This window comes from Aplysia californica, unplaced genomic scaffold (genome assembly GCF_000002075.1).
Source record: "Aplysia californica isolate F4 #8 unplaced genomic scaffold, AplCal3.0 scaffold00295, whole genome shotgun sequence".
NCBI lineage: Eukaryota > Metazoa > Mollusca > Gastropoda > Aplysiida > Aplysiidae > Aplysia > Aplysia californica.
Genome location: NW_004797565.1, coordinates 662,257 through 671,530, shown reverse-complemented (window position 1 = coordinate 671,530; position 9,274 = coordinate 662,257). Strand labels below are relative to the sequence as shown.

General features: G+C 42.8%; 1 long non-coding RNA gene across 1 annotated transcript; it reads left to right on the top strand.

Moving 5' to 3' along the window:
* Positions 1-3,627: 3,627 nt before the first annotated feature.
* Positions 3,628-8,635, top strand: LOC101849779. The gene is made up of 4 exons (XR_220624.3): positions 3,628-3,780; positions 4,758-4,873; positions 7,576-7,646; positions 8,551-8,635. It is a non-coding gene; the product is annotated as an uncharacterized LOC101849779 (long non-coding RNA).
* The last annotated feature ends 639 nt before the right edge of the window (positions 8,636-9,274 follow it).

Here is a 9,274-nt window from a genome sequence, read left to right as displayed (position 1 = left end):
CTATCGGGGAACTGAGGAATGCCATTGCAAAGATGAAGTCCCGCGGATCACCCGGACCAGACAACATCCCCCCGTCCTTCCTCAAAAACCTGGGTCCCAAGGCGCTGAAGAAACTGCTCTCCATCTTCAACATGTCATTTCGCTCAGCTGATGTCCCACAAGTCTGGAAAGACGCCATCATTGTCCCCCTCCTCAAGACCGCCAAACCAGCATCGGAACTAACGTCGTTTAGACCGATAAGCCTCACATCCTGTGTCATCAAAGTTATGGAGAGAATGGTATCTGAACGCCTGTACGACATGGCCGAGCGGAACGGCTGGTTCTCCGAACTGCAGGCTGGTTTCAGGAAGGGGAGATGTGTGGAAGACCAAATTCTGAGAATTACGCAGAAGATTTCCGATGGCTTCCAAAAGAAGGAAAAATCGGTACTCGTCTTCCTCGATTTTTCAAAGGCATACGACACGGTCTGGCGAGAACGCCTACTCCTCACCCTCCTGGACAGAGGTATCCAAGATACATACGTTTTATGGCTGAATGACTTCCTTCAAAATCGTCAAGCCAGAGTCCAATTCAATGGAATACTGAGTAATAGCAGGAAAATGAACCAAGGTCTCCCACAAGGTTCGGTCCTGGCACCCATCCTCTTCCTTTTTTATATCGACGAACTGGCGAAACTACTTCCGGACGATCTCACAATTTCACTCTACGCTGACGACGTCTCTATCCTCGCTTCATCACGCACGACACGAGACGCCGAAAGTCTGGCACAAAGAGCGGTGGACATCGTTGCTGACTGGAGCAGGCGATGGAAACTCACGCTAAACGGCTCAAAGAGCGAGACAACATTCTTCACGCTCGCAACATCTGACTCGGAATGGAAGCCGTGCATCACGATAAATAATTCGTCAATTAGGTATGAGCCCTACGAAAGACTCCTGGGAGTCACACTCGACCGCAGGCTCACGTTCAGGAAACAGGTTGAGACAGTAATAGATAAGGCCACACAGAAGATGAGGATGCTCGGCGCTGTAGCGCACTCAAAATGGGGATGGAGGAAAGACGACCTACGCAAGGTCTACCTCACTCATATACAAAGTGTTCTCAACTTTGCGAGCAGCAGCTGGCAACCGTGGCTGAGCAAAACTCTGATAAATAATCTGGAGGTGATTCAAAACAGATGTCTGCGACTGATTACCACCCAAGCCCAGTCCTCACCGATCGAGGCACTTCGAGCTGAAACGGGGGTCCCAAGCATTCTGTCCACCATAAATGCTAACTGTCTCCGATCAAGAGAGAAGGCCCTCCGACTGAACAACGACCACCCTCGACGAATTGCGGCAACGGAACAAGTGCACAGACGCCTAAAAGGACGCAGGGATTTCCGAAAAAGGGCCGAAGATGTCAGCAAAAAGAGCCCACATCTGTTCGACTGCGAGAGGAGGCCCATCACTTACTTCGAAACCAGGCCCTGGGAACGTGGAATCAACCCCGACATCACTTTTCCCCACCTGTACGGCATAAGCGGAAGGAGTGACTCCAGTGGGAAGATTCAAAGTGCTGCTGTTCGTCGAGCACGAGAGCTTGGCGCACAGTACAATATCTACACTGACGGCTCGGCTAGGGCAGGAACAACGGACGGCGGCGCTGGAGTCGTCATCACAACGGGGAACCCGTCCAACCCTACCGTTGTCGAGACATTGAGGGAGAAAGGCGCCATATTTACGTGCTCTTTCGAGGAAGAAAGGAGAGCCTTGGAAATGGCCATAGACTGGATTGACAAAGAGTGCGATGCATCCAACTCGGTCGCTATCTTCACCGACAGTCAATCACTATGCATGGCACTAGTGGGAACATCACCATCCTTCGACCAATTGCGACTACGCATAAATAATGCAATACCTCAACCCACGATTCAGTGGATCCCTGGTCACCGCGATATCCTCGGCAACGATCTCGCTGACAGTAATGCCAAACTGGCAACAGCGCTGCCGGGTCCAGGCCGCCAAATTACTTATGACAGTGCGTGCGCCCAGATAAAACTAATTACAAAAGACCCCCCTATATGCCACACGCGGACGAAGGAAGTATACAGGGCATTTTCCTTAAAACGAGAGGCTCTTATTATGTCCCGCAGTGACCAGTCATTACTGGCAAAAATCAGGACCGGTCATTTCTCTGGGCTTCGGGCCTACAAAAATAGAATAGACAAAACATCGGACCCAATATGTCCATTGTGCAGCGAGGAGCCCCAAGATTTGGAGCACTGGCTGCAGAGATGCCCCGCCACGGAGGCCCGGCGGTGGCATCTCTTCGGGGATGATTCAGGGAGGTTGGACTGCCTCACCCGCTACCCAAGGGAGGCGGTGGCCCTGGCGAAGAGCACACTCTTCGAGGCTCCGAACATTTCGAACGGATACGCTACCACACACACACACAACAACAACAACAACAACACACAAACCACACAATATAATATACTTAAATGTTTACGTTTTTTGCACTTGTCACAAAACGAGAGATCAACATCAACCAAAAAACAGTTACCTTATGGTCAGACGGTGAGAGAGAGAGAGAGAGAGAGAGAGAGAGAGAGAGAGAGAGAGAGAGAGAGAAAGAACAACGATGAGATTTCTTTCAAGAATAATTGGGTATTTTATAAACAAAACGATGCTTTTATCACTTCTTTCCTCCCCGACCTGTGTTCCTACCAACGCACACACACACATACACACACAAAAAAAAACCCACACACACACACACACAAACACAACTTTGTGAGCGCGCACACACATACACACACCTCCAGACAGACAGACAGACAGACAGACAGACAGACAGACAGACAGACAGACAGACAGACAGACAGATACACACACACACACACACACACACACACACACACACACACACACACACTTACACATAAACATCACTTCTTCAAAAATGGTAAGTGTGTAGCTCTCTATGTGTTGTGTACCACTCACTTGCGTTTCGCTGAACTAAACTGTTTTCCTATTAAAAGAGTGTGTTTTTTTTCTACAAGGACAATGTGGTGGGGGGGAGGAGGGGCAAAATAAAAGGGTCTTTTTGTCATAACTGGAAATAAAACCATTCAGTGAGTTCTCTTCGCGACTATACCACGTTTTTGTGGATATTTCACCCACTATCATATCTGAAAGAGGATATTATCTTCGGTTAAAAGTAAAAAGTGAGTCAGAGACAAGGACCTCTTCGGTCTGAGTAAATTTCGGGGACCCACCAGCCAATCAGCAGACAGCCTTTGTCCAATTTTTAATCAATTAATGATTACGTTACCATTATTCCTAAACTTGTGTCAAAATAAAAAATGACCATAACAGATTAAAAAAATAAGTACAACCTTCAAATGATACTTTTGTTTGCTTTTGAATTAAGTCAATTACAAGTAAACTTTCAATTGATTGGTATGTTTTCAGAAACCACTAGACTGGACCAGGGCAGTTTTTGAAAAACGGAACTTAGACTCTAGATGTAATATGTAGGCTAAAAATGGTGTGCAAATGATAATTCCAATTTATTATCTTTCCCCGGAAATAGATGTACACGTTTAGCGGAAGCTAATTTACGTCATTCGGTACAAACCGCAAAGTACAATAAGTTGTTGTTTGCATATTACTGAGCCCAAAAGGAAGTTGTCTTATCAAAATTGAGAAAGATTCAACGTGTTTTTGAAACCTTTATTACCAAAGTCAATTCAAGACTGCCACATACGGGAGGGTAACAATGTAAGGATTTTAAACGGTGAGCCCTTACTGCAGGAATAAAATAATATTTGTTTTTAGTAAAGACGAACCCATCAACAATAATAATGGCCATTTAGATATCTATATCTAGATCTAGAATCCAGCCTAGATATCTAGATCTAGAATCTAGATCTAGATCTAGATCTAGTGCTGGGATAAAAGTAGGAGTGACAGACAGAAGAAAACAAAGTAAAGAAAGTAAACTTACCAGTAACTGTAACACCCTCCAATCGCCCACGGGAACAACATTACACTAATAGAGAAAATAAAAAACTCGGAGTTAATTAAATGCTTCTAATATAATAAAAAGATAAGTAATTTCCTCTCATCAAAATGTTCATCTAGATCAAATAATTGAGTGGTAGGGCAAGCATGAATTATAACTTCCAGCAAACAAGACGAACAAAACAAATCATTAAATGATTCTTGCATCAAGTGCGCTGGTGTAATCATAAAACAAGAAGAACAAAGAATGGTGGACTTTCCCCACATAGTCTTGGAATGGGCTAATCGATCTTAACTTCTCTACACTTCAGAGAAACATCTGACCAGCCACAGCTTAAAATAAAAAATAAAAAAATTTATATTAATCGGCCCCCCCCCCCCCCCCCCCCCCTCGGATACAGACTCCTCTTTCCTTTCAATTTCGAAAAGAATGCCGGTATGGCTAACGTTCTTAAAAAGACTAAGTAATGTTTTGATTTGTTTTTCATATCCAACTTCAAAATTTTCCAGTAAAGCAGTGTGAGAGAGATCGGATCAGAAAGAATAATCTAAGATACACTGCATAATCTGTTTCGCATACGAGATTGGATCAAGTAAACTTAGATACTGATTTATATATCAAAATAATATCTAAATATTTAACAAACCTCATGAACTCAAAACATTGCTTCGTGGTGTGTTGATAGTAGTAAAGTACTCATCTTATGTGAGCTTATCAACGTTTTCGGTTTCATATTCTTGACATAACAGAAAACAGAACGGATATATCCTTCTCTACGTCCACAAACTAGCCGAACTGAATCGTCTAAGGTTGAAATCCACAATGACGTCTACTACAAGCAGAAAGAAACGACAAAAGGTGAAAGGTTAGTAAGCAAACAATTTAAATTGTTGACCATCATGATAAAAAATGTCAATGAACTTTTGCTGGCTTGGGATCTTTTACTCTGCGTACAAACCATCCGTGTTTGCATGTGACGTATTGCTATTTCTGTTTGCCATCCCTTTTGACTTTTGAAGATTTACTTCGAATACACTTCGAAGATCTTGAACGCTTTTCTCTCAATTTATGTTTGTAAGTGTTCCCACATTGGATTAACCCACCAGAGATTAAAATGTTTTGTTGTCAAATCAGGTCGAAGAAAAGACGCACCCTTGAACGATGAACGTATTGCTCAAGACATGTTAGCTTTGTACGTGTTGCATGAAAGTTGAAGAACTAAATTTGTGAGATTCGGGAGGCATGGTAACCTTGAACGATGGCCGATCGCTTCTTTTCTTTCATTAATTGTAAGTCTAGTCTTTGGTATTAGATGACATTTGTTGTTTTTATTTCTAATGTTGTTTTCTAATGTTATCACTTTAAAGCTACCAGGAAAGTGAAAATAAAAGGGTAAGTCTTGTGGCAAACCGTTGCATTGGAAGCGGAAAAGAAAACTTTCTCATGCTTTGGTGGCTCTTGTAGATTATTGTCCTGTCCATGCATTGTACGAGGGGGGGGGGGGGTCAATAAGTCTTTGGTCTGGGTATGAGGAATCATGGTGGAGTAATGAACTTTTGCCAGCCTTTAGACAATTTTGTTTGAACACGCCAGGCAAATTTCGGGAAACACCGACAATAACAAGACACTAGTCAGTGTGTTCAATGAAACCATGCACTTAAACGTTTGGCTTTTCTTTGCTGGTACCTGTTGAAATATCGCTCAGTAAAGTTGTCAAGTTTTTACACTTACAAGGAAAATCCCCTTCGGACATTTTTCAGGAAATGGTCCAATTTTAAAGTGGCAAATGTCTTCGTTAGTATATTGTGACATACTGGGTCACAAAATTCAAATCTGGATTCATGTCGGTGATGGATGAAGATCGTGGAGTGCGCCCATCCTTTGAGGTAAATGAAGAGAAAGAATCCATAGTGAAGAAACTGGTTTTACAAGACAGACGCATAACTATTAAACAGCTCTCAAGTGAAACGGGAAACAGAGTAGAGTCAATCGAAACGATTCTTTATGACCACCTTAACATGAATAAGGTGTCTGCGCGGAGGGTGCCCCGCCTTTTGACAAGTGAGCAAAAGAAGCAGAGGGTTGAGTCCAACAAAACTCTCCTTCGAATTGAGTCCAATGACACAATTTAAAAAAGCCAACAACATGGTGACTATGGATGAAACATGGATTTATCATTTTGATCCAGATAAAAAAAATGTCCTCCATGTAATTGAGAATCCTCTCTTCTCCCTTGCCAGAGAAGGCAAAGGTAACACCGTCAAGTGGAAAGGCCATGCTGTCGTGTTTGTGGGATTGTGAAGGGATAATCATGACTGACTACCTGGAAAATGGAAAAACAGTCACAGGGGACTACCATTCGGGTTTGCTGAAAAAATTGCGGTCCGAATTGGTGAGAAAAAGGCGTGGAAAACTTCGTAATGGAGTCTTCCTACTTCATGACAACGCGCCTGCGCATGGGGCACAACAAGCAGTTCAGACAGCAGAACAGCGTGGCTTTGAAACACTGCCACACCCTGCTTATTCACCAAACCTAGGCCCTTCAGACTTTTTTCTGTTTCCTTATCTTAAAAATTCACAGAAAGGACGTCGTTTCCATGACAATGAGGACACCATTCAAGCTTTGGACGACTGGTTAGGGGCCCAATTCTGTGTCTTTTTTTCTCAAGGATTGTTGAAGGTCAAAGAGAGGTGGCAGAAATGTGTTACTCTGCACGCTGACTATGTAGAGGAATAAAAGTATGTATGCCAAGTTACAAAGCTATATCTTTATTCCTTCATATTTAGACCAAAGACTTCTTGAACCCCCCCCCCCCCCCACCTCGTATATGGGTCAACGTCTGCTCTAATGTACGAGCTGAGTCTTCTCCCTTTCTTTTGCAAGCAGTTCTGAGGTTAATTTTGTCTATATCTTTCTAATCTTTTGTAGGATGCTTGTGGAGTGCCGGTTCATTGAATATTCTTGATAATATTCGGTGAGTCGTGCATCAAGATGCATTTATTAACCCAGCACCGTTGAAGAAGTTAGTTTTCATTTCCTTTCTTTAAAAGGCGACATTTGTCGAGCATGAAACAACCGTCACTTTTTCTCGTCGTAAACATTTCCATCTCTGTTTTGCAAGGTGAATGACTGCAGTGTTAAAATATTCGTTCTATTTTCAAGTATGTGAGTGGTTTCCACAAAACAACACTACTGACAACAATAACCAGAGCTTAGAATGGTCTCAAATAGAGTGTTGCTTTCGTATTTTGATGCCGGAAGCGCTTTAAAAAAACCCACCCATTTCCAAATTATGAATACAGTGGAACCTACTCTAATGGCTACCTGTCCAAGATAATCACTTGCACAAACAATCACTTTCCACTTACCCCTTGCCTTTTTTCTATAATAATATTATTAAATAATGGCACTGTCCAAACCAACCTCTTTTTTCTCAACATTGGGTGACCGTCTTGGACAAGTTTGACTCTATATACCTACAAAAGGAGCATGAATATGAAATTACGCCCCCTATGTTTTCCACTCTGGCATTTACCAAAATTTGTGTTTGTATCTCCTTTTTCCAGCAGAAGTGTGGCAGTTGACGACAGTTTCGTTACAGAGTGTTGAGCAAAAACAGGATGACAAAGAACTGAAGGTATTTGTTTCGACAGTTTTGTGACAGAAAAGAAAACATAACGACAAACAGTAGGTCTATCATTAGACTGAATTACTTTTATACTACTACAACTACTACTACTACTACTAATCATCATCATCATCATTATCATGATATTGTTTCGGTGCCTTACCGACTGGCGTGGGCGATCACGGACCTCCACTTCACTGTCTTCTGCGTTGCAGCAATGGTGTCTGTTGTTCTTGCTGTTTCCAGCCATATTGTCAGCTTGTCCAGTATCTTTTCCCTCTGTCTGCCTCTGCCTCTCTTTCCATCAAACTTGCCTGTTGTTACAGTATTTTCCAATGCTTCGTTCCGTATTGTGTGTCCAATGAACTTTGCCTTTCGCTTTTGTATGTTCCTCATAAGCTGTCGTCTGCTTTTATAATTATACAGATCGATAAGAGTAAGTGATATAACTTGTAATCATAATGATCATATATGATATAAATACACAGGCACAAGGGAAGACTGTGCACACAGCACACAACGCGCGCGCGCGCGCGCGCGTGTGTGTGTGTGTGTGTATGTGTGTGTGTTCATAAATACACAAGGGGTACACTGACTTTCCATTTAAGTCAAATAAAGACCAAACCCGTGAACCAGCTTAAAAACTTTAGATTAAACAGAAGAATAAAAACTATACGGGTAGGGATGTAGGTTGAGAACTTGATTTTCCACTCGGAAACTGGAGTTCGAATCGAGTGTGATCCAATTTATATTGACTCGATTTTTTTGGACTTGAAATAGTCTAATGGTGAGGGACAACATCTTTTTCATTCATCCAAACACCTACATCTTTCTATTTCATTTCTTTCCCTTTTTATGTGATTGCAAAAGGTCAACTCTTAGGCTGTCATGTTTTCAAACTATGTTCTCATAGGATGGCCAAGACCAGCCGCCAATATCCTCAACACTGGACTCGGTGCAAGCACAGCACAAGACTTCTGTCGAGAGCGGTGGATGTTCTAAGGTAAAAATGTACATTTTGCTGCTCATTCATGATTAATTTAATGTTCATGCCAGCCTGCCTGTCTGACTGTCTACCTGTCTGTCTGTCTGTTTCTTTGTCTGCCTGTGAGGCTGGCTAGCTGGCTGTCAATCTGTCAGTCTTTTTCTTTTCTGGTAAATGTTTTACAGCGCTCACAAGTGCACAAAGACATGCGCGAGCGGGACACATTAAACATTTTCTGTTGGTAGGAAATTTTGAATTTTGTCCGGGTGGCAGCAGGAGCCCAGAGAAGGGGTTAAAGGGGGTGAGGGGGTGGGGGCAGAAAGTGGAGACAAAAGTAGACCACAGAACATTGTTAGAAAACAGGAAAAGGAGGTGAAAGGAGAACATTTTAGAGATGAAAGTTTCCCGTCTCAATCCGGATTCGAACCTGGGACCTATGAATGAGAGGCGAGCACCGTTACCTCTCGATCACAAGAGCCCCTTCTGTCAGTCTGTGAATGTGTGAGTTCGTGAGTGAGTCAGTAAGTGTGTGTGTGTGAGACACACACACACACACACACACACACACACACACACACACAGAGAGAGAGAGAGAGAGAGAGAGAGAGAGAGAGAGAGAGAGAGAGAAGAAAGAGAAAGATATATATATATA